The sequence below is a fragment of the Ambystoma mexicanum genome, chromosome 7q, assembly GCF_040938575.1.
Source record: "Ambystoma mexicanum isolate Mex_15411 chromosome 7q, UKY_AmexF1_1, whole genome shotgun sequence".
NCBI lineage: Eukaryota > Metazoa > Chordata > Amphibia > Caudata > Ambystomatidae > Ambystoma > Ambystoma mexicanum.
In genome coordinates this window covers 785717100-785744220 of record NC_090941.1, presented here as the reverse complement: position 1 = coordinate 785744220, position 27121 = coordinate 785717100, and positions in this window count along the sequence as shown.

Sequence of the window (27121 nt, the reverse complement as noted above, 5' to 3'; positions counted from 1 at the left end):
ACGGGGTCACATTGGTGTATCAGCCGGGGGCGAACAATGCAGCAGACTACCTCTCCAGGCACCGCAGAGCACATGGGGGAGTAGAATATGACACATGTGCTGAGGCGGCCGATGATCACGTCCGAATGGTGGTGGAGGCGGCCACGCCCAACGCAATGCCCCTGGGGGAGCTTGAGGCAGCTGCAGCCGGAGACGAGTGCTTCCAAATCCTGAGACACTCCATGCAGCAGGGCTCCTGGAAGTCGGTGTTGGAATCCCTGGCAGGGCGTACTCAGGAAGCCAGGACGGGACTGGAGCAGCTGTGGAAGGCCAGGGAAGAACTATCATTCTCGGCGTCCGGCCTGCTGCTCAGAGGTGACCGGATAGTGGTCCCCCAGTCCAAGGTGAAGGACGTGATCACCCTTGCCCACCATGGACACCAGGGCGCTGCAAAGACCAAGGCCAGGCTATGGCTGAAGGTTTGGTTCCCTGAACTAGAGCGGACGGTGGACGACTTTGTGGCGGCCTGTGTCTGGTGTCAGGCCGCATCTCCCCTGCAGCGAGAACCTGCCATCGAGGCAATGCCTCGAGGGACACGACCCTGGGAAGTGGTCCATGCGGACTTCGGATCAACAACCATGGGCACCCACTTCTTAGTGATCGTCGATGAATACTCGAGGCATCCGGAGGTGGAGTTTGTGGAGTCTGTGGCCTTCGAACACGCGGTGGTGGCCGTGGAGAAGGTGTTTGTGGCCCATGGGTTCCCTCACACGTTGTGCTCTGACAACGGGGCGCCATTCCAGAGCGAACGGTTCTCGGAACTGATGGAGAGGACACTGAACAAGACCTTCAGGATTGCCCAGGGCCAGGGACAGTCCCTCCAGAGAGCCCTCTATCAGTTTCTGAGGGTGTACCGTACAACCCTGCATGCGTCACGGGGGTGGCCCCGGCCGAGGCTCTATTCAAGCGCTGCCCGCAGGGTTTGCTGCCCGAGGTCGGGGAGAAGGAGCCGGGGGTTATTGACAGCCAACAGGTAGAGGTGGACCGGCGATTGAGGATTGAGCAGGAAAACATGAGAAGGGGGCTCCGCCCGCAGCAGCTGGAGCCAGATGACGAAGTCCTCATCCGCAACAGACACCCCCTTGGAAAGCTCTCCCTTCCATACGAGCCAGAGCCGCTGGATGTTGTGGCCATCAAGGGGTCCATGGTGACTGCCTCTGATGGAAGGTCTCCCGTCACCCGGAATGTGAGCTTCTTCATGAAGCTAGGAGACCCGAGAACTGACCCTCCCGGAACCGGACTTAATGGAGGTGCCTGGCGACGGAGAAGGCCCCTCCGGCCCACCTGAGTCCCCTGTCTGGGGAATGCCTGCGGATGGACTACCCGTGCCGGAGGTAAGCGGGAGGTACCCCCAGAGGGCTGGGCGAGGGAAACCCGCTTACCTCAGCGATTACGTGCTGGGACACTTGTCTGATCGGCCTGAGTCCGGGGAATGTTCAGTAAGGGGACCCGGGTGGATGTTAATAAAGGGGTGTGTGGGGAAACTGTTGTTGAAGTGTTGTGTTAGTAGAGTTTTGATTTGCAGTGTGTATTGGTAAATTATTTCTTGTTGTCCTCCCGAAAAAGGAGGAGTGTGGCGGTGCCCCTTGAAGGGACGCGCACGCGGCAGCATGACGTTGCACGCCACTGTGTGCAGTATAAATAAAAGGGGCGTTCCCGGCCGCTGCAGTGCGACCGGGAAGCCCGAGCAGCACAGACGTGTGAGTGTGGTCTGTGGGCGCTGGGGGGCTTACGGGTATCGCTGGGGGTCAGGACAAACCCCCAACACAGGCCAAAAATGGTTGAAGACCACTGACCTACGGGCACTCGATACTCTGTGATTTCTTGGTTAAACTGGGTGAGGCTGAAAAACATATGTTTAAACTACTCATGAAATCTTCTTGAAACAAAAGGGGGAGAAGCATTGTTTTTTAAGATTAAAAAAACCCCAAAAAACACTTCTTTCTGTGTGACAGATAAACGCTGCTCTTTATTTGATTAATAGAACAAAGAATACAAAACATACATTTTAAAAAACACAACTTGAAGACACATTTCAAAATGGAGCAAGAACATTAGAATTAATGCCGACACATTTCATCTGCGCTTTTAAAGATCACGACGCCTCGGAAATAATAATTAGACTTCCAGGAAAATTAATACAATTCACGTGAGTCATAAAATCTGAATCCATGTGGTGACTGTTCCTTCAGTTTCATGCTCTGCAAAAAAATGTAAGACGGCTTGTCTTCTGCATCCATGCCTCACCTTGATTGAATTCCCAGAGGACACAAAGGATCCTGATGCTGCAGAAGTAATTGCTTTACTGAAGTGCCGAACTCTGCCGAGGTGAAGTGAGAGACGCTGTATTTATAACACGTGTTGACATAGTTTACTGCACACTGTCAAGGGAATCCAATCTGGTAACCCAGCGCTTTGCCTGATCGCCAGAGACAAATTGCAGGCAATCTTTCTGCCTGCAGTAATTCAGGCCCGGGATGGCGAGCACTGGTATTACCGTGGGCAATGAAGCCAATTCTTGGATACATATACATAACGAGTTTATAGCTTTTTCATTTAAATATGTATGTAGTTATGGCTGTTTAAGCACATGCGAACTATCTCTCATAACAAAGCCTTCACTCAAGGGAGACTTTTAAGAGTCGGTCGGTCACGCTGACCGGAAGCCCAGGTTACATTATCTTATGATGCACATTTTGTGTCGCATTTCCAGATTTAATGTATGGTGGTTTTGCCAAGAGCAGCCCATGTACATAAATTGCCTTCTGGCAGTAACATAAGCTTACACAAAGCGACGATTGTGTAAAGACAGGTTTGTGCAAATGTATGTCTAATTAGAAAAAGTACATAAAACGAGTGAAAGCTCACAATACACGACGACTAAAATCTGTTTAACAAATTTCTAGTTTTTCTATCTTGTATTGGACTAACTGAAAACATTATGCTGAGATGTCAGTGTCATTAGCTTTCAAAGTCCTGCAGACTTCTTCATCAGATGGTGGTCACGTGATAAATGAGCAAAACAGAAAATCACACACAGAGCTAGACATAGATTTTACACAGAAAGAAAACAAATAAAGAGACAACAGGTTCTCCCACTTTAAACTCCATAGGCTGCAGGAAGATGTATGCAATGAATTCAGTGCTGCCTGACCGCTTTATTTATAGGGCCATCCAATTAGAAGGAAACAGACACCTCCTGAAACACTGAGATGCAGACCTCATTGCTCAGAAATGGCATTATTATTATTATTGTTGTATTTATTGAGAGATGACCTAGCTTTGAGAAGCAACAGATCGCTTTACAGATGCATGCAACAATATGGATACATAACAGAGTGTTTTACAGAGGTGTACTACAGTACCGGTTCATTACTGAGTGTTTTTCAGAGGTAACAACAGAACAGCTATACAGGGGGTAGGCTACAGAGGGGCACAGAGAAGAGGTACAGCTGTACCGGGTGGTGGGGAGGAGAGGGGTGGGCCTTGTTTAGCGAGTCAGGAGGCACGTGGGGCGATGTGATGTTCTGGATATTGGGGAGGAGGGACTCCTTGAAGAGGCGGGTCTTGAGATCTTTTCCACATTGTAGGAGTGTGTGGGCGAATCTGATGCTGACGGGGAGGAGGTTCCATAGTCTTGGGTGGTAGGCAGAGAAGGCTTGTTTTCTGGTCTTTTTATTTTTGCAGCCACGAATTTCAAGTTTGCACGTGTCCTGGCGTTTTGTGGTGCACTGTCCACCGGAGGTGGTGAGTTCTTCTTATATCTTAATTTAATGTTAATGTAATGTGTTTTAATGGTTTTTATCAAAATGTTTGTCTCTTCTTTTGTATTTTGTGTAAGGTTTTCTATGTTAACCAAATCACACAAACAAAATAAAAAATGACTGTTGAGGTTCTCTACGAGGTAGCTGGGTGACTTTAGTGCAACTGCCTTATAGAAGATGCAGCAAGACTTGAAGAGGATTTGTGCATGCAGTGGGAGCCAGTGAAGGTCAATGAGGGCCGGGGTGATGTGGTTGTATCTGCATAGAACCTTGATGAGACGTGCGGCCGCATGTATCACACTTCTCAGGGGCACAAGTGAGGACGACGGGAGGCCTTCGAGGAGTGTATTGCCCCCATCCAGGTGGGATAGGAACAGTGCTTGAAAGTTGGATTTAAAGCTGTCCAGAGGGAGGAAGGGCTTGACTTCCCGCAGGAGGCAGAGCTGATAGCAAGCTGTCTGAGTTTTCTTAGCTATGTGTGTCTTGAAGGAGAGGTGTTTGTCGATGTGGTACCTGAGGAACTTGGTGCAGGAGGTGAGCTCGGGTGTGAATCCCTCAGAGTTAATGGTTGATAGCCAGGTCTATATGTATTGGTGTTTGGTGTTGTTGGTGAGGAGTAGGAATGCGGTCGTGCAGGGTTCGAGCTTCAAGTATGCACTGGACATCCAAGACTGGATCAGCGAGGGACAGGTTTTGAGCCTATAGATGTCCTTGATGCAGTGGATCTTAAGGTATAGCTCTGTGTTGTTGGCATATTAATATGATATGATAAGTCATTCATGACCCACCTGTACACAAATGTTTCTAGGCACGACAAGACAAGGAAGGGAGGACATAAGGAGGACAAAACAATGATCTTACTAGGCGTTGTGTCATTCACATTGCGCAAGTGCAGGGCACATAGAGGGGGAGAAGTGCTAGGGGGGAGGGGCAAGGGGAGAGTGCAAGTAACTAGTAAGCAAGTAATGGAGGTGGGTCATAGGTGCAGTGAATCCTGCAACTGTAGGGTTGCATATACGGTTCCTTAAGTGGTTGGGAGGCCCAAAGTCAGTGCAAGGGCAACTGGTCATGCAGGAGCCTGGTCCTGAACATTCCGTAAGTGGCCAGGTAACCAGTATGTGCAGCAGACAGGGACATCAGCAAGGGAGAGGGTGAGAGAAAGCAGAAGCGAAAAGGAAGGTCTTGAGTTGCTTCCGGAACCTTAGGTGGTCCTGCTCAAGTTTGAGAGAGGCAGAGAGGCTGATCCAGAGGGCGGCCCCAGTCGTGGACAGAGATTTACACCCCATTCTCTGCCTGGAGCATCGTCTGACCCTCAGAGAGTTGGAGGTGGATGAACGGAGGGCTTCAGAAGGAAGATGCTTAGGAAGAGAAAGTTGGATGTAGTGTGGCCCCTGGCCCCAAAAAGCCCTGGTGGATGTGGATGTTTTGTGTGCCTAGCAGGGTTCCCAGCGGCTCCATGTATAGATTGAAGATCACTTGGGAGAGGATGGAACCCTGCGGGATGCCATTGTTGATGGATAGTATTGGCGATGTAGAGGAGTCCATCTGAACAAACTGCTGGCCGTTGGCCAGGTAGGATTGAACCAGCATGGGTCAAGGTTGCTGATTCCCATGTGCTGATTTAGAATGTCCATAAGCGCCTGGTGGTCTACTGTGTCGAAAGCGGCCAAAACGTTGAGTCGAACCAGGAGGCAGGGTGGTCATCATCCAGGATGTTGAGGGTGTTGTCGACCACCTGCATGGTTGCTGTCTCTGTGCTGCATCTACAGCATTTAAGCACAGCCTCCTTATTCACTCAATGATTTGCATTTAATGCGGAATGTGTCCAAACACTTAAGCACAATGAGTCTTGTATATGGAATCCGGTATGAAAAAAAGTGATGCTCTTGTAGAGAAATTCCCAAATTAATGTTAGATTCAAAGGCCAACAGTTTGAGAAAGATAGGTTATGCTTTTTCACACCTTTCCTTCACAGTCTAAGGTTTTTCACATGTACAGTGGTCTTAAATGTTCAATGTTTCAACTAGCCTCACGTGTTCCAGCTACAATCTGTATTAGCATATTCCTGGTAGCCACAGCCAAATTATTTGTTGGTGGTCTTTTAATGTACATCCAAGCTAAGGAAAACACCCTGCATAAGTGTGTTGGGTCTGAAACATTGACAGAGGTTAGTGTGTATTTTTACAGCCTCCATGATGTTACTGTCATCACACAGTAGGTAAACCTGATTTACTTAGGCCTATTTGTACGCCCATGGTGGTACCAATACAGACATTTTCTCTAACCTTCCATGGTGCCATGCCCTAAATTATCCTAGTTGTGCCTTATGTTTCACAGTGGCTTATCTACTTCAATACAAAGCGGCAAATACAAAAATATGTTGCCACTGTTAGAATGGTGAAATGTCCACTGTTGGCTGGGTATTTCTTTTGTTTGATAATGGGTACCAATCATTGTGCTCAGACATCCAAAATCGCTACACATGATGCCTGTGTCCTCACACGTTCTGGGTTGGGAAACATTCAGCATCATTATGAGTGTGGCGGTAAGTAGTAAAATTGCTGGTAACTTCATTACCACCAACTTTACCGCTATGAAAAATTACGAGTCCGGGCCTGGAGTGGAGAATTTGCCTCCAGGAAAATGCTGCAGGTAAATCCTCACACTCACCACCCACAAATCGTCAGAATTACAGTGGCTGAAAATTCTGCCACAGTCATTCTGCCAAAAAGCCCCATTGAGTCCAATGGACCCAAAATAAACGGTAATTAGACCACCACCACCACTTATAATCAGGCGGAAATTCCGCCTGACCATTTGGCGGTAATGACAATTCTTTAGGGCAAATTTTGGGTGGATTTACCACCTAATTATCGCCAAACGCGTAATGAGGCCAATTGTGTCCAACAGTCATATGTGAGAGGTGGTAATGGCAGGTCATCTTGCGGTTCTGTCAGTCAGTTGCATTGAAGTTCCCATGCTCAAAGTAGGCCTTAGTTTGCCATTTGATTTTGGCACATTTAGTCATGCTAGCCCATCAGTTATGGCCAGAGCATTTCTATATGTAAATCTGAGCAAGGGACACACAGCTTTTCTAGGAAGCAGAATCTGATTGGCCTGACAAATTAAATGAGATGACGTAGGCATAATATAAAGGGCAGTGATAATATAAAGAAAATTAGATTACATACTGGTCAATGGGACTTTTTTGAGTACTAAGGGTGGGAATGTATACTTTGAGTGTGCATTCCAAGAAGTTAGGAAACATTTCAAAAGTGTATGTGCTTCTGGACATTTTTACGTTGCCCATTGAAAGTGAGAAAAGTACGCTTTTATACAGTAATTAAACAGAAGAATCTTTAAAGGGAATCTTGTCTACATAAATGTTGAACATACATTTTCCATTCTGCAAGCCATTTACATGGTGGAAGGTTCAGTAGTATGTTGCAATTGAGTTTTTAGAATGCTGTTGAAATTCTGAATGCCTGTTGAATAAGGGAGTGTTATCTATTTACAATAAAAGGAAAGTAGAGATAATTGGATAGTCAGGGTTCTTTTGAATTCATTTGCATTTTTTAACAAATTAAAGTCATCATGGGTCCTCATGCATTTTTAATCAATGGTGCATGCGTGCCCAGGGTAAACAAAACATGTAAGTGGTCATGCATGTGTTGTACAAGTCTCAATATCTGTTACTGTAGCTTTGAAAGTGGAGGCAGCTTTGAGAACTGAGGTGGCTAGTGTGATGATTATTTTTCATCATTGGCAATAGAATTTCATAGATGTATAACTTATTTATCTTTAGATTGATTTGATTATTCCTATTGTGTTACTAAACAGACCTTCTGTGCAACCCTGTGTGTTTCTTGTCCCAAAAAGGATAGGGAGGCTGTAAGGAATACATACTGTTAAATTGGGGACCCCAGATTCATAAAAAGAACTTTATTAAGTAAAGGAAACTTGTACGCACTGGGTGGAAAGATTTCCTGAATTAGATGTCGCCCAATTAAAACATTCTACAGCATGGAGTTTGTTCTAATACTAAATAAATGTTACTTGAATAATACACAAGTCACATGCTCCTTTTGGTTGTGCAATTGTAACAGTGTGATCCATGCTAAAAACTTTCTACAAGAAATTCTCCAACAGTTCCTGGTGGATCAGCTCCCCCTCCCTCACTTCACCATGACCATTCTGGTTGATACGATGCCCACACTTGCATGGTCAACCTCATCATCAAATTCTGGAGTAATTCTGTCCTCCCCAAGGCCATGTTGACATTCCTGTGATTGCAAATGTTTGTAGCATTGCACAAACGAAAATCCCCCCGCCCCACCTTTTTCAAGACTGTACATGAGAACGCCCTCCCTTCACATGGAGGCACCTGAATCATTTCTTAAGCAACCTGTACGTGCATTCTATGCAGACCGTGCTCCTGATGTGGGCCCCGTTGTAAACTACCTCCTGTAGTGTCCAGAAGTTCCTGATTGGTGTCATCATGCAGGATAGTTGTGGTTAGCCAGATTTTCCTGAAACATAATACATTTGGGAAGATGTGAGTGACGATCACCTATTTGTGCTGTACAGTCCTTCATCTAGAAAAAATGTAGCTCCAACTTTTCAAATACCCCAGTGCAATGATGGATGTGATTTTCGGGACTGGCCTGAAGGTGCCCAAACTCCTGTGTGATGGTTTTTGTGTACATCAATGCAGCTACCACTTTCCACATCAACATTATTTGCTTGACCTTTGTCATCTAGAATGTACTTTATTGAGTTTAATGGTGTATTTGTTCTTACATTTATTATATGTGCCAATGGGATCTGTTATTCTCTGTGTTCATATGGCATGGAGAAAGGTAATATGGGGCATGGGATATTACACTTTTCACACTTATCTCTAGTGCCTTTGGCTTTGTTGTGCACACAATGCGTATGGACCTACTGGTTAGAGCAGCTTGGTGGCATATGGGATGGTAAGATGATGGGCAGGATGACATTCAGCAAGCATTCGTCTCGTGCACAAGGCACTCTGTGGGTAAGCGTGCATGGCATATGTCATGCAGAGTATCCCCTCACATGCCATACCCTTTACGTAGTTGGCATAAACAATTCATTGTGACTTTTCCCACATACCTAATATCCAGGGATGCTGTCCTCTGTTGGTTTCTATATATTGGGGAAGGGTGCTGTTCCTAAGGACATTATGTTCTGACCCTGGCAAGCAGGTACTCATTGGGTCACAAAGAGGTCACCAGAACGTTCATTGAATGGTACTGCTTCCTGTTGTGGTACAACTGCTCCGATGCCTAGGGTGCAACCAATACCATATGAGTAGAGTCCAAGATGCAGGTATGTTAGGAAAGTGGGCAATGTAACACCATGGGGTGTGGGCAGGGAGGTGTGTTGCTGTACATGTTTCATGAGCGCATCAAGCACATGTACTAGCACTTTTGAGAATATCAATTGCAAGATGTCTTGCAGCATGCTGACGGTGTGCTAGAAGGTTCCCATGGCACAAAAGGGCACTGCAGATACCAGTTCGACCAGCAGTGGTATTGCTGTTCTGATATTTACATCACTCAGAGTGTCTGTCAGGATCAGTGGTAGGAGGTCTGTCATGGGGCCCTCATGCACGCAACTCATTGTTAGTAGCTGCCCATCTGTCAATGCCAAAAGAGCAGCTGTGACTCAGGGTTTAGGTGCTCTCCTCACCTCTCATCTCATCCATTGGTCAGGTGTTTTCCTTTTGATTCTGCTGCTGTGACAGCCTTTGCAGGTCAACATACAGCAGCAGACTCTGGATGTTGGAATTGGCAACTACTACGGGCATGCTTGTGATGGGAAGTGTGTTTCGGCAAGGTGTAATCCCTCTGTTGGTAATTAATGCCACTTGTTTAGCCTTGTACTTTCTTTAATCAATGCTTCAGTGCATCTCTACCCACTCTGTGTTAAACACCCTTCCAAAGGCTCTTGGAATTATTTGCAACAATTATATGGATTTAGCCCCAGGTTCATTTATAGAAATGCCCCATAACACCTGTTTCACTAGAATCCTAATGTTCTCCGCTTTTAACCCTTACAACTTCTACACCAACCTCTGCCTTTGGTCCTTGTGTCTCTCATTGCGTTCCACATTATCCCGAATAAGGCCAATTTACATAATGCATATGCATGTGCTGCAATATAATACATGTACGTAGGGCTAAAGAGGATACATAAGTTGCGTAAGCTTTGTAAATTAAGCATATATTTTTATCAAAGAAGACAATTAGGTTTTCTTATTCACCATGATTTAAATACATGAAGACCGGGCCCTCGAAATGCATACAGCTAAGTGAAAACATTGTTATGGTTTTGGAACAGATGAAACTTAGAACAACAATTCCAAAGAATTCCCTGGTGATATACACATAATTTATTTCATTTAAAGATAACCTAACTTTTTAGCGTATCTAGTAATTAATTTGACTACTAATAATGTATTTCTATCTATGGAGTCCAATCTCGTTTTAGCAGAATCCCTGTTTGTCACTTGTAGTCAAGGCTCAGTGGTTGCCCTTGATTTCACCTTCAATGAGGAGAAAGCAGGGGCCAAATATAGACCCCTACCCACCCACTGAGGCATTTGACATTTGTAGTTTCCTTGGCAACTGGTGGCTACTTCTGTATATCTGCACTGGTGATGTTGGGGTAGTTCATAATGGTCCCACGGGTGAAGAGAAGTTTGGATTGCGTGCACCCTATTAGTGGCTGGGGTGACAGCGAAGTTGACATAATCTGGTAATTTGGCATGAATCCAGTGTAGCAAATGGAAATGAGATATGAGTTATTTTTAGTGTTGTTTGTATTTTAGTTGATACATTTTTCGAATTGCATATGCGCAGCAAGATACATGCTAAAAATGCTGATACAATATAAATGCAATATAGGTGCGTCAGGCCACACAGTGCTTAACAACCAGGCAGCGAGAACCTATGCAAGTGCATGCAAGGCAGGAGATTTGCAATGGGAAAATCAGTGTGAGGGGAATCGGTAGTCCTGAACATACATGTATAGGTACACATACATGGGGTCTCTAGGGAAAGAGGTTTTGGGCTGCATGAATATACAGATCTGTTTTGCCGCAGAGTTCTCTAATGAGTTAGGAATTGTGCTGGCCAAAAACCTGGGTTGGGCAATTGAACTCTGTGTGACTAAGAAACTAATTTACAAGGTTGGGGAAAGACAGCAGCAGCAGCGATGAATATCAGAGAGTCAGTTTCGGGCAGGCCTTTTTGATGGCCTAGGTGCATTGTGAAGGGTAGATGGAATCTCTGTAAATATATAGGAGTCTGTTATTGAATCACGGGAGGATTCCGGCCCCCTGGTAGGGCTGGAATTTAGAGCCGGACAATTAAAACTGATGAGGGTTGCTTGCGGGGAAAGGAGCACTGATAGATCATGGGTTTTCAATAGAGTTGTCAAGATGTGTTTTGGGACAATGTGGGCTGGAATAGTAAGTTGCATAGTTTAGAATGAAATGTGAACACCAACATGTTTGGCTGATAAAACCAGCAACAATAGATCAAAAGGAAATTTGTTTACTCTCCTCCTCTTTACATGAATGATATTTTCATGGAATAGCTGTGTGCGTCACAAGCAGGGGTAAACGTTTCTGACCAGATGGAACCTGTGATAATTGAAATTGTTTCTAAGTTGTGTAAACTGTGTAACTAGGAGATGAGGCTTTGACCAAATATGGAAAGCCCCCAAAGAGGGGTGTAGTGTAAATATGAAACATGCAATTATAAGTTAAAGAGGATGGTGCTTAGATGAATGTATCCAATAAGAAGTATGGGAACTGAAATAAATATGGTTACATTGCATAGGTTTTACCAATAATGTGTGGAGGTTCACTCTGTAACAAAACCTTTGGGAGTGTCTTGCATGTTCTTTGAGTGGTTCAGAGAGACAGGATAGTTTGACTTTTTGATGTCATCTAACCCCTCCCGGCCGTTTGTACAATAAACTTGCTTTACTGACAAAGCGTGTACTTATTCTTTAAGGGTGCTCTTTAAGGGTGCACCTACTTTGGGCTACGGTGATCATAGGCCCACTCCTACATTTGGCATCCCTGGATGGGCCCCAGGCTCCCGAGACGTTAGGGTTCTCCAGTCTGCACAGCTTGGCTGTGGAGCTTCTCTGCGGGGACCATTCTTGATGCTTGACAACATATTGGTTAGCTGCTGTCTGCCCCACCTCCACCCCGGAGGTGTGGTACTGTGGCCCAGCTGCGCAGGCCAGATTAATGGAGCACCACATCAGAAAACCTCAGGGTTCACTTTCTTGAGAGTACATCTTTGCCAGGTAAAGCACAAGGGTAACAGGGGAGAAGAAATAAGGAGTCCTTTTTTTTGTTCTTGGATAGCGCAAGATAGGTGTGTATAAGGTTAGATGAGGTCAAGTAGGGTGGAAGAGTGAGTGTTTTTGGAGGAGTGAATGAATTGTCCTATGTCGTAAGCTTTTACCTAGCTTGTTATTTTAGATGTGTTGTCTCCCACACCTGCACGTCCATTGTAAGGATAGTCTTGATACCCTTCAGGATGTTTGTTTCGTAGGCAGGAGCCCTTGCCTTAGGGTGAGGTGGCATCTTGTGGTAAGACCACCTGTAGATACCTTTCTGGAGTGTACCCTTGGGAACACCTTACTTTGTATTTATTGTGCAGACGGAGCCTGCGACTCACTTTTTCTTGGTTAGTCAAAGTAGTGAAGGGTATCTTCCTGTAGTCATGAAAAGCCAACACTGTAGTCGAGAGTGTTGTGCTAGTAAAGAAGAGAGAGATAGCAGTGTTGTAGTGGAAAACATTGCGCTCCTTTTTATGCTTGAGTAAAGGAGAAATCTCAGAGAAGTAAAGAGGACTTTTGGCCAGCGTGTGTTTTGATAAATATTCTGTCTTTAGTGTATGCCTGAGGAGTGTGTGATTATCGAGATGGTTGTGGTGAAGGTGAGTATGGAGAGTGAGTGCAGGAAATTTGCTTTTTTTTAAGAAAAGGGAAAGGAAAACAGTATTTTTTGTGGGTAGTGATTGTGCTAGGGGTTTGGTTCTTGGGGTTTATATCATGATTTTTGAAAATGTGTTTGAGTTACATTGACTTTGGGTATGGAGACTCCATTGAATCATTTATGTCAGGTGCTCCCCGGATATAAGGTGAAGATTTTAAAATCGACTCGAGAATGGGTGAGGGAATGAAAGGCTAAATGCTTAATTCCTAGCCTAACGAAGGGTCTTATGATAAGGGTATGTTGGAGAATGTCCATACTTTCCTGGTAACTAAGTATAAACGTTCAAAATTGGAGAATAAATTGAATATCACTGAGTTATGGAGGTTGTATGAGAAGGACGGGAAGACCCATACAATTATGACATTTGAGGAAGGGACAAGAAAGGAGGGTGTAAGAGTTCCCCTGCCCTGCCCCCAGTTGGGTGCTATCCTTTGTCGCCGACAGAAGAATATACTAACCCTGAGTTTGAACCGCCATGCTCTCCGGTAACCACTCCGGCGGTTACAAGACGGACATGGGTGACACCTCTGTCAGCTCAAATCTTTGAAAGATGGGAGGGGAACAGGAGGATAACACCTTCTTTAGTAAAAGTTATTGATGGGTCTCAAAGGGAAGGTGGGATAAGAAAAGTTTATTTGACATTTAGGTCAGCACTGGAATTGGAGCTGAAGGAACAAGAGCAGGGCAGAACTGTAAGAGCAAGGAGCCATAAAGGGTTGAGAAGAGAGGAGGTGCACCGCGTCACTAGAATAGAAGATAGATTGCGGATGGTAGTAGAGAGACAGGAACAAAGAAAATGGGAAGAAACAGTAAAAATAGCAGAGAATCAAGTAATGCGGTTAAAACAGAGCAGGAGTAAAGAACAGGAAGAAGGTAATAGGCAAGTGAAGGAGGTCGAGAAAGTGAGTTGGAGGCATGGTCAGATCCTCATTAGGTTCGATAAATCAGTTTTAAAGGGAGTAAATGTGGATTTGGAGGAAGGGCGTGCCATCACAGGTATGTAATCAAAACAAGGAGAAAGAGAAGCTTCATGCTGCGCAGTGTCGAATATGCTTCCACCCCTTAGAAAGATTAGGGGCTGTGGTACTAGGGACAGAGGAGGAAGAAGATGAATGGGAAAACAGATGACGAGCAGGGAACACAAGTGGTAGTAGTTGTGCCTCCTGCTCCAGCAGTAATCAGGGAAAGCACACCATGGGCCCTTCAGATGTGCCGTGGGGCTCACATGGTTGTAGTGAGAGGCCGAGGACAGATGGGAAAAGGCCCAGCAAAGGTAGGGGTAACTCAATTCCCACTACTCTGGTAAGGTCAGGGGAAGGCATACTATGTTCCCTGGTCATACATGGCCCAGAATAATCGAATGAAGATGCTTCCTTCACTCCCTGCAGGTGCAGGGAAGTGGATTTATGATTTGGAGAAACAAACCGCCGGTATCATGTTAGCGATTGGGGACATGAAAAGCCTTTTCACAGCCTTGATGGGGGAACAGGGAGATGAGCTCTGGAAAAAAGCACTATATCCGGGGTTCAATTGAACTTGAACACCCATGATGGAGTGGCCTTTAATAATTATAGGACACAGGTTTGGGGGGCATTGAGAATGATTTACCCCGGTATGCTCAGTATAAACTCTATCTTGGCAAAAACAATGAACCTAGATGAGGATCCTACTGCCCATATTCAATTAATTCAAGACAAGTGTAGGGTAGAGACGGGAAAAGCATGGGACAAGAATGTGGCTATCTTATACCACATGTTAAAAAAGGGACTCCCCAAAGAAGTCCAGCACGACCTGGATAAAATGGTAGGAATAGAGGCCAAGAGTTGGCAGGAGATTCAAGCACCATTGTGCATTTTTGTAAAAGGTGACATGAGAAGGAGAAGGAAAGCATGGAGCAAGCACAAAAGGCCAAGACAAAACTGCTTCAGAAAAAGCTGGCAAAGATCTGTTTAGAAGGAGCAATGATAACGAGCTCCACAGAGGGACAGCAGTGACAATCACGACAGCAGGGACAAATGGAAACTGGAATGGGTCAAGGATAGATCGACGGGTACGTACCTGGACCAAGACGAAATAGAGGGTTTCCATGGCGTAGGGGTGGATTTGCACAGGGTGGTGGTTCATTTGACGGGTTTGGAGGGATGGGACCCTGGTTTAATGGGCCAATGGGAGGTGGTTATGGAGGGTTTGGAGTGCAGTGTTGGGCGTGTGGGAGAATGGAACACAACGCGTGAGTCTGTCGAAGCTGGCCGCAATATTTCAATGCAGGTCCCCACAAATGAATCCCCCAACTTTGCCATATGCCCCAAGCTCTGTGTCCTTACAGCAAGTCCAGGTTGATGAAAACCTAGGAGCTGGAATGGCACAGATCTATGCACCCCCACCGACTGTGTCAGCCCATGCACCAGTACAGGCTTGGGATAACAACCCTCTACCCCACGGGACAGTCACCCATTACACTGGAGGACGTGTGTTCGGAGGAAATCCTTTTTCGCCTCCTGGTGCTCATATGTACCAGGAATAGGACAGCTCACAGGAATCTCTGATGTGTCCAGTTCTATCGGTTACTACTGATCCAGAAGAGGAACCTCGGATAGGAGTAAAGGTAGGTGAGAAGAAGTTTTCATTTTCATTTATGATCGATACAGGGGCTATGAAATCAAGCATCAAAGAAGATGATTTTCCCCTTTCAGGCGAAACGATGGACACACAGGGATTTTATGGGGCTGTCCTATCGGTTCCTTACACGAGGATCTGCGTATCAAGGTAGGTAAGAACATTTTCTCTGTTCCCTTGTTATACTGTAAGAGTACCCCTGAAAACCTTTTGGGAAGGGACCTCCTGAGCAATCCTAATATGTCAATTACTTTTTCAAAAGACAGCAAAGTATGCTCGACTCCAGGATTGTACCCAGTGGGAGAAGTAACACTTTTAACCGTGTATCACAGTGATAGCATGACCAGGTGGGTGCCAGTGCATTCAGCATTGTTCTGTATTTCTGTATGGGGTGATGATAGTGTTGAGTTGGGTCCAGGCAATAAAAGATCGAACATGGCGTATATCACTTGAATTTTAGTTCCGTCCTGCCAAATCACAGGAGATAGCACCAGGGACTATTGTTGTAATTTTGTTCGAAGCAGTGGTTGCCAAGAAGGACAAGGTGGTTCTTTCAGGCACTGATGAGTAAGGAGGCGAATGGCGCACAGTGTTGTGTATAGATACGGCCTCATTGTTAAGCGACGTGTCCGATGAGCAATTGTTTGAGGATGCGGAAAACACAGGAGACATGGTCTTTGAGATTAGGGTGCCTTGCCAGGTAATGATAGAGCAAAGGGAAGTACCACAGACAACGCCTGTCGTAAGAAAACATTGCTCATTGGAAGGAGGATTTGGAGAAAGTGCCGGACCACTTGTGGACCAGCAATCCTCATGATGTGGGGTTGTTGAAAAGTGTAAAAGCAGTACAGAGTCAATTAAAATCAGGAACAATATTGCCACGAGTTAGGCAATACCCCTGTCTAGGGAGGCAGACAAAGGGATTCTTAAGACCATTATGGCATTGTTAAAACAAACCACTATACAACCATCTGTATACCCATGTAATACTGCCATCTACCCTGTGAAGAGAGCAAAAGGGTCAAGTTGGACGATGGTCCAGGATTTGCGACCTCTGAACAACATTGTTAAGCATAGTTTCCGGTGGTCCCAAATCCTGCCACCATTCTCTGTAACATCCCTACTGGGTCGATGCATTTTACAGTAATTGATTTAAAAATACCTTTTTCTCGGTCCCCTTAAACCCCGATTCCCAGTACCTCTAGGTGTTTACATATCATGGGCAGAGATATGAGCATACAAGGTTACCCCAGGGGTACTGTGAATCCCCAAGTTTTTTTAAATGGATTTGGGAAACGTACAAGTGCCCAGTACCATAATTCAGAACGTGGATGACTTGTTGGTCTGTAGTGCTTCAGAGGAGCAGTGTTAATGAGACACAATCAAGATCCTCACTCTGCTCGCGGATAAGGGGTACAAAGTGGACAAAGATAAATTGCAGTATTGCGAGACAGAGGTAGTATATTTGGGTCAGGTAATATCGTCTGCGGGGAGAAAGGTGATGCCTAAGAGAGTCACTGCAGTTCAAAATACGGCTCAGCCAGTTATGGTAAAACAGATGCAGCAGTTTCTGAGGCTCTGAAATTATTGCAGGTCCTGGATTTTTGACTATTCTAGTTACACAAGGACCCTACTTCAAGCTCTCAAGGAAGCACAGAAGAAGAAGTGTCTGATAAGATAGGATGAACAGAGGAAAGGAGAACATGTTTTTGGGAATTCAAGACTGCGATCAGCAATGCTCCAGTTTGGTGATCCGGAATTACTGGAAATGTTTTTTTCTATTTTCAGATACAGATGGAAAGGCAATGACAGCAGTACTGGCTCAAAAAAAAATCATTAGGTTACAAGCCCTTGGCTTACTACAGCTGGCTTTTGGGTTCAGTTATACAAGGTCAATTCCCATGTGAAGAAGCACTCGTGGCAGCAGCTTTTGCAATTCAACCATTAGTATGGGCTGCCTGGTGATGTTGTATGTGGAGCATGCAGTTTTTGCTATCTTGGAAAAGTCTAAGTTCACTTTGACAACCCAAAGAGTATCAGGGTACGAAGTTTTTTTTGTCAAATGCTTCCATACATCTGGTAAGGTGTCACCTAGTCAATCCAGCAAAATTCTTAGCTGAACCAGTGAAACCTGATGAGGTTGTCCACGACTGTGCAACTTATGAGGGAGAAGAAGAAGAGAGGACGAATGTTAAGGAGGATGCCTTGGAAGAAGGCGAGGTATTCTTTGTTGACGTGTCATCAATAATTGATCAGGGCACTGGTGAGAGGCACACAGGGGTGACTATTGTAGCTCTTGTGGATGGGCAACACCGGGTTGGAGTGGAGAAATGACTACATTACTCCTCACAAGCAGCAGAATTAGTGACACTCATTGAGGTGCTAGAGATGAGTTAGCAAAAGGCAGTCACTATCTACTTTGACTCTGCATATGTCACCTTAACAGTACTCTCTCAGTTATCTAGATATAAGAAAATAGGGTATAAAAGATCTGAGGGGACCCCAGGCCAGCATGCCGTGCTGCTCGGTGAGAAACCTGAAGGTGTCTCTCTGACTAGTCCCCAGGGATCTGTCATCCAGGTGGCCAGAACATGGGCATCGCTATTGGATCCAGTTCCTGGGGGTGAACCAGTGTGGGAGGATCACCTGAATGGGGGATCCTTGGGGAGTGGAGATGGGACACAGATGGTTGAGACACAGTATCCCCATTCTTATTACACCTTTTCCCCATCGTACCACGTGGGATACTCAGCCATGCTACCCCACCCCTTTTTCCAACACAGACACTTTCTTACACCACGAAAGACAACAGACTGATATGAGAGCCATTTACCTGACATGTCCCAACACAAGGGTCAGGCAAAGTCAGGCAATTGACCAGAACCACACACACTTGAGAGCCTTACCCTTCACCACAGGGATAAAAGGTAGAGCACGAGAACACACTATGAGCAAGTAAAACCACCCGACGAGACAGCTAACCCAGGGCGGCAGTTCAAGAGGAGGAGAAAAGTGGCAAGGACCCAAGGGGCGACAAGGAGAGAAGTGACCATTCCCCCTTTGACCCAGACCCACAAAGCCTCTGTGAAAGGAATCCTAAGACCGTGAACAATAGCCAGCGTGTGTTGCAGCAGATGCAAATGGTACACAGAGCCCTCCTCCACTGATAATCAAGGAAGGGAGAGAAGCTTGCTACCGTGGTACCGTTCTTGACTCTAGAAACAAGAAAAAGCCAAGCGGTTCATCACAGCCAGTGAGTCGAAGAGAGAACCGATAAGAAACCAAACTGTGTTGAATGAAAGTTGTGAATGGCAAATTAAGGGGAAAACCAGCTGCAGAGGGGTCTGGCACCACGTGGGTGCTCACTCGACAGGGATGGTTGATTGCCCTATTGTTGAAACTACCAATACCAGAAGGCTCTAGGAGAACCGAAAGGAAAAGGTCATAGTGGTAATACCTGGGTCTAGCAAAAACCCCTGTACAGTTGAATGTCTTTGACCAGCACATAAATTGGGAAGATAAGGCAGACGAATCCTACATAATAAGAAAGGAGAAGGAACTGTGTGTTTGGCAAGAATGAACCCGACGGAGGGGTGCTGACATAATGGGGTGAAGTATGATGCCCCAATGAATATTGTGTTGACAAGAGTGAACTTGACGGAGTGACGTCCACAGTGGATTGTTTAAAAATACATTTATATTTGTGAATACAAAAGGAGAAAACTTGTGAATAAAATCCGTAGTGAACCCAATAGAGTGAGGCTGCTATTGAGAGGGATCTGAGCCCAGAAGAGGGGAATCCAGGGGTGAAAAGCCATCACCCAACATACAGATGGAAAGGAACCTTTTGTTTTATAATTTTGAACACATCAGGTCCTCGAAGGCAAGAGACTTTTTTGTAGAAAAGAGACTCAACCACCGAAGATCCTGATACCTCAGAACTGGACTGTAGTTCTGTGCTGGGAAAGCTTGAAAGTGTGCTATGCTCAGGAGTCCTGCCTTGTCCCGTGCTGAAAACATGGGGAAGGGAGACCCCTGGCTATAACATCCTGACTTATCATTTGTGAACATTTCTTTCTTTCTTGTGAACTCCATCACACACTCTTTTTGTATTTAGATGTAAGGATTGGCAATTTCTTTTTTTAGTATAGGGCTTTTTATTTGACAAGACACCTCTAGGACTGCCTTATTATTATTTGATGGTCATAGCTTGCTCCCATCTTAGATTTAGGTTTAGATTAGGTGCTTTATCACCCATTCATACAGTTTAATAAATACTTTTGAACTGTGATCATTTGTGTCTGTCTTTACTGTTGCAACCATGAGTTCCTTACAAATCCCAACTAATCGAAGGGCTAACATTGCCCTTAGAGGTAGGAATAGTGAAGTGCATGGTGCATACTAATAGAACTGATTTAATAGTGCTTGGTAAAGTTGCCGCAGACAGAGTGGCAAAGGAAGCAGCATATTTTCCCTTTTCAGACCCTCCAAAAATGAAAATGGTGTCCCAACAGGTACAATTGCCAGTCCCATATACTGCAGTCCCTTTGCTTCAAATTGTAGAAATGCAGGGAAAGTCACCTCAAGAGGAGAAGGAGCTTTGGGCAAAGAAGGCATGTAATGCTCTCACCTACAGATTTGTAGTGGAGACAGGAGTTGACAGGGAATGTAGTAATGCCCGTAGAACTGCTTCTTGTGGCTCTTGAGCAACTACATTACCCATCACATATGTCCTGACAACAAATAGCAACAGAACTCCAGGAGGAGTTGTTTATACTAAACATTTACAAACAGCAAAGTAGGTTTGTAGGGAATTGTATAGTTTGTAAAGAATTCAATCCCAGTATCACCATGATAGCAGTGAGAGGAGTAAATCCCCGGCCTTCAGGTCCTTTCAGAGACCTGCACATTGACTTTGTTGATATGATACAGATGTGTAATAATTTCAGTTATTTCATTGTAATTGTATGTCAATTTTCCCAATGGCTTGAGGTTGGTCCCTGCATGCACCATAATGCAATGTCAGCAGCTGCATTTCTGTTGAGGGAGGTATTTTCACAGTGGGGACTATGTGAGGTCCTGAGATCAGATAATGGGACCCATTTTTTAATGTATTATTTGGAGAGATTGCATTCCTTCTGCGATGAAGCACAGGTTGTGCTCAATGTATCAACCACAAGCCAACGGAAGAGTAGAAAGGCTTCATGGTTTGCTTAAGATGCAGTTGCCTAAATTATGCAGTGAACTGTGAAAAAGTTAGTTGTACTGTCTTCCGTTGGCTCTGTTCTACTTACAAAATAAGCCAGGGAAAGATCACCATCTCAGTCTTCATGAGGTGGTGATGGGGCATAGATTGTATACACCACTCTCAGACGAACACACAGGGTCAGATGCAAATAAGTAAGCAGAGATTATTGGGGAAGAGTTTGGGGAATATCTAAGTGCCTTGACTAAGAGCATTAAGATTGTGTCTTCACAGGTTACAGCATCACATCAGCAAGTAATGGGAAAAGACAGCACGGAACAAGAAGATGCACTGGATTGCTACTCCCCGGGTACTCAATCTATGTGCATTCCTTTGTTCGCCACTGAAATGAACGGCATTTCCATGGGCCTCATCGAGTGATCTTTGCTACACCGACTGCAGAGTGGAGGAAAACAAAACTTGGATCCACGTGCATGATGTACGAAGGGATACCAGAGTCCCTCCACGGACACCTGGGGAAAAAGATAAGCATGCCCTAAGGAGACGCAGTTCATGCCACTGAAAGGGGGAGGGGACGCACATAGATCGAGAATTGTTATTCAGACTGTAAAATGAAAATAATGTATTTAAACATGTGTATGAGAATGTGTTGATCTGTTTCTCTCATGATTTCTGTGGTATATGTTCTCAATAGTTGGAATGTAATTGGGTCTGAGTTATCAAGTACTATGGATACAGCAGAAAAATGATTAAGACCACAACAAGACCTTGAAATTGATTTTTTAAATAATGATGATGATGTAAATTTAGAAACAGTAAATGATGCACACGGCTTTGCATCAGATAATTCATGGTATAAATATATGAAGAGGGTGGGGAGAGAGAGAGCGACAGAGTCATGTTGTATTTGCTCTCTTATCCTCCATGCTTCTGGAGTCTCTAGATTATTTATTCCCAACAAGGTAGAGGTTAGCGGAGGCACAGTATCTAATGCACCTAGCCTTGTGCAGGGTCCACGGGCAGATTCAGCGGCAATCTGTAGCAGCTTATACCCTTCCAGTCGAAGAAGAATGTTTACCATCAGAGGGGGAAAAGCAGAAGGATGTCCATTTTATGCGAAGAGTACAGCTCAATCTTGAAGGACTAATTATAGTGAACAATAAATGGGAGCAATGAAGAGTTACAGAGTAGGAGGATTGGTGGCACAAATAAATGGAGTATGTGGAAGTGTATGGAAAAAGTATGTGAACTTTTTAACATGGCTCAAGGAGCCAGAGAAACCTGTTAAGATCCAGTTACTTACACATTTTTCTCTGTGTTTTAAGGGCAATGGCATGGTGTCTGTAGGCACGAATAATTGAAACTGCAGCATCACGCTTTGCATTGCAGATCTGGCTGGAGGTACGGCAGTACTTCTCAACTTGTACTGGTTCTGTGGACCCTTCTCCTACAAGCAGTTACCTCCGGCCTGGTGAGGCGTTTGCAGTCTCACCACCCTGCATCGGCCCATCCTTGTGGTTCCCCGGAGACACCTGACCTTTGCAAATTCAAAATCTGAGTCTACATTTGTGCCCCCTTTGTCCCAAATGCCCCTTGAATCCCCTGTGCCATCAGATATGGACAGACAATTCAGGAACTTTACAGACTTCCATAGAAATGGACTCCTTGAAACGATGGAGAAGATCAAACTAGATCTCATCAGCATCCACTGAGGCTCTTATGAACATTCCTGAACAATTTTGAATATTTAGCCGGACAGAAACATTTTTTCACTTTCACTTCCCTTTTGGGCCCTGACATACAAACGTTAGCGAACTCGAAGTGGTTACAAATTAATCTATATGAATTATTATTATTTATGTATTCCTCAGAATCAGCATTGAGTGCATCTAAGGCAGAACTCAGGGCCTTGAGGCTTGTAGCAGTGTAGAATTGGTATTTCCTCGACCTCCTAATGGCTATAGAGGGTGGGGTTTGACAGAATATCAGGAGAACATGTTGCACATACCTTTCCTCCCAATGATGTGGACAATGGAACTCAAATGATTGCCGCATTGCACAACCTGAGGGAAGCCATGAAAACAGAGGCAGGAATTGCTGATGACTCTTTTTGGACTCTCTTTTTTCTTGAGCGCCTTCATGGATGAGCATAACTATGAACATTCTCATGCACATTTTTGCCTTTTTTTAAATTATCTTTTGTTCCTGTCAACTATGTCTATGGTGCTGCTCTTCCCAAATCCCTAGAGCAGCTGCTATGATCGTCGTGACCCTGTCTAAGGCCAGGGCCACTGCCATTTCATCTCACATGGGTTCTCATACTGATTCTGAAATAAATACAGGAGTAGTCTTGTGTCCTCTACCAGGTTGAGGTGAATATGTAGAACAACTGGTAGATTGCGGAAATGGTAGAAGGGCGAATTGGGATTGTCTAGCGGAGGAGCATGGTTGAGAGGGGACTAGTATGAGAGATGGCTGTAAGGTTTAATTCCATGCGAGAAGGTGAGATTAATGAGCTGGAAATTGGTTTGATAGTTAATGTATTAACAAAAGGGGCAATGTTGGGGTAGTTGATAAGGGTCCCACGAGTAAAGAGAAGTTTGAATTGCGCATGCCATTTTGGTGGCTGGGGTGACAGCGATGTTGACATAATGTGGCAATTTAGAATGAATCCAGTGTAGCTAATGGGAATGAGATATGCGTTACTTTTAGTGTTGTTTGTGTTTTAGTTGATACATTTTCGTATTGCATATGCGCAGCAAGATAAATGTCAAAACTGCTGATACAATATAAACGCAATATAGGTGTGCCAGGCCACATAGTGCTTAACAACCAGGCAGCAAGGTGCTCTACATTTGCAATGGGAAAATCAGTGTGAGGGGATGCTGTAGTCCTGAACATACATGTATAGGTAGACATACATGGGGGTCTCTAGGGAAATAGGTTTTGAGCAGCATGAATATACAGATCTGTTTTGCCACAGAGTTCTTTGATAAGTTGTGCCGGCTGAAAACATGGGTTAGGCAATTGAACTCTGTGTGACTGAGAAACCAGTTTTACATGGTTGAGGAAAGACAGCAGCAGCTGCAATGAATATCAGTGGTAGTTTCGGGCAGGCCTTTTTGAAGGCCTAGGTGCATTGTGAAGGGGAGATGCAATCTCTGTAAGTATATAGGAGTCTGTTACTGAATCACGGGAGGATTCCGCCCACCTGGTAGTGCTGGATTTTAGGGCCGGACAATTAAACATGATGCAGTTTGCTTGCAGGGAAAGGAGCACCGATAGATCATGGGTTTTCACTAAAGTTGTCAAGGTGTGGGCTGGGATCATGTAGGCTGGAATGGTAAGTCACATAGTTTAGAATTAAATGTGGACACCAACATGTTTGGGTGATAAAACCAGCAACAATAGATCCAAAGGAAATTTGTTTGCTCTCCTCCTCTTCACATCAATGGTATTTTCACAGAATCGCTGTGTGCGTCACAAGTAGGGGTAAAGGTTTCTAACCAGATGGAACCTGTGATAATTGAAATTGTTTGTAAGTTGTGTAAAGTGTGTAACTAGGAGATGAGGATATGACCAAATATGGAAAAGCCCCAGAGAGGGGTGTAGTGTAAATATGAAGCATGCAATTTTAAGTTAAAGAGGATTGCGCTTAGATGAATGTATCCAATACGAAGTGTGGGAACTGAAGGGAATATGGTTACATAGTATAGGTTAAACTTATCGTGTGGGGGGGGTTGACTCTATAACCAAACCTTTGGGAGTGTTGTAACTGTTGCAAATTGTATAAAATGTGTGCTCTTTGTGTGGTTCAGGGAGACAGGTTAATTTGACTCTTTGATGTCATCTAACTCCTCCTGGCCGTTTGTACAATAAACTTGCTTTACAGACATAGGGCCTCATTACACGGTAGGAGGTAACCATGGCGTAATTAGCGCCATGGCTACCCCCTACCGCCTTCAGGGTCCGCGTAGGCGGTATGGGGACTTACCGGGTCATTCAGACCCTTGAGGACCCGGTAAATCCCCATGCCAATTGCCATTCCCTATTCCCATTCGAGCCCCCATAGGGCTCAATGGGAATGGGGAAAGAGCTAATAACGGTACCACTAATAAGTGACCACACGTTAAGGACGGGACCCGCTGAGGGACCTCGTAGTAGGGCGGTAGGGGATTACCGGCACCGGTGCCCTTACCAGTGCCGGTAATCCCCTACCACCTACCGTGTAATGAGGCCCAAAGAGTGTACTTACTCTTTTAAGGGTGGGCGTCCTTTCGGTTACGATGATCAAAGGCCCACTCCTACAGTCACTAGAATGACAGTCTCATGATTCTGTTTCTCTGTGTTTCCATAGGCTGAACTTAACAGCAATCAACTTGCTCACATTTTATTACTCTCCCTTTAGCATGTATGTTCGACCTCACCTGCATTCCTCTAAGGTGACTTGCAATATCCATTTTACATACAGTGGGAGATACTTTATTTCTTATAATGCAGAGCCATACACTATGATCCCTTTTAATTCCTGGCCTCTTGATTAATATATTGTAAGAGATCTTCCAGTTGCTGGTACATAGGATCAGTGTAGAATATTTGCGGTTAAAATATAATAATATGCAGCTTCCAATGTGTTGCAGAAAATAGTTTAAGCAGTTTAATAAAATGCATCAAAAAATGTTTTCGTTTGTGCCTTAGAATTTACAAAATAAGCAACAGTCATGCAGACTATTTCTCTACTATGTTAAACCAGCCACCTGTATGCAAGCAAAACTTGAACTCTAACACACTTAATGTGATCCCGTGACAAACACTGTGATGCGGATATACAACACGACTAGAGAAAAGAATGTGCGCCTTCATTCTTTGGCTGTCCTTAGGACAAGTTTTATACAACCAAAGAAGTTGTTCTGTTTCACCCTCAGGGTGTAAATATTATAAATGTTAAATTGATGAGGAGGGGGGTGTTGTGTGTCCCAACGGACTAAGGGCAAAACCTTTTTTGTGTCTCGGGGTGGGCGAGGGGTAAGCAGACTGGTCAAATTCCACCACCTTCTCTGAGTACATGTTCAGTTTCTTCCTTTTCGCAGTTTGCATTGACTAGCTATGCCTATGCTGTTTGTGATTCATTTCAGTTTTGGTATTTTTTAAGCATGGACCTAGCTTTGGGAAGCAAGGGGGCGCTGTCATTTAGTAAGGTCAAAGGCATACTTTGCATAGTTAGAAGGGGAACAGACCTCACAAAATGGCATGTATTTCAAGTGTACTATTGGGTTAGCAGAGAATAATTACAGTTTTAGGGAACGTCCCAAAAAACTATATGAGATCATTAACAAATTGACTAAACCAGATAGTAATACACAGATAGCCGCCTCACAATATTTGTGTGATAAGCTCTCTACCTTTTTTATCAGTAAAATTGAGGAGATTAGGAAGGGAATTGTGGGTAAGGGAAACCCAGGCGATCGTTGAAAGCGGCATCCCTATGCTGTCGGCTGGAAAAAACGCAGAGGCCCTTTTTTCTGACTTCGCCTTAACGAACAAGGAGGAGTAAATTAAGATAGTTGAACAGCTAAAATCAACGTTGCCCTTAGATCCCATTCCACTGAGACTGTTTAAAGCAGTGCCTATGGAGTTTTATGACACACTGGCTGCAGCAGCAAATTTGTCTCTGTAGTGGGGCGTAGTTCCGCCTAAGCTTAAAGAGGTTTTAGTTATTCCATTATTGAAAAAGCCATCACTTGATCCTCTGATTTTGGCTAACTATCATCCTATTTCACTCGTGCCCTTTCCTATGAAGGTTTTGGAAGCAGTAGTGACACTCCAATTGAGAACATTCTTGGAAAGTCAAGACATCTTAGATAGCTTCCAAATGGTCTTTCGCCCCTTGATGGGAACCAAATCAGTTGTGGTATCGGTATTGGATGATCTTACCATGATCAGGGGTGAGGGCGGCATGACAGGTCTCATTCTTTTGGACCTGTCAGCCGCTTTCGATACCATTGAAAGCGTATCAGCCTAACTGTAACACCTCTGCCTGGTGCACTCTGTACTATTGTATTTAATGCGCCTGACACCCAAACTTAGCCACGCTGTATTTTGCAATGCCTCATCCGGGCATCTAGTCATATCAAAGCATTTGTACTTAATGGGCCGCTCCGGCCACTGTTACCTCTGTCCCATCTAATGAGACCCAATCCTATCCCATGTGAACAATTTCATATGTATCCCACTCAGGTAGCTAGCACTACCATCATGCACGTCAGTGTGCTCCTTCTACTACACTACATTCTAGCCTCACACGTTGCCCCAGTCACTCAACTACCCACGGCATCTACCCTTGACCTTGGGGTTAAACCTGATCTGCCACCTAATAATCTGGCCTGAACCTACACCACCCAGCTCTACTAACTATGACTTTGACCCCTATAATGAGCCTTGCAGCAACTA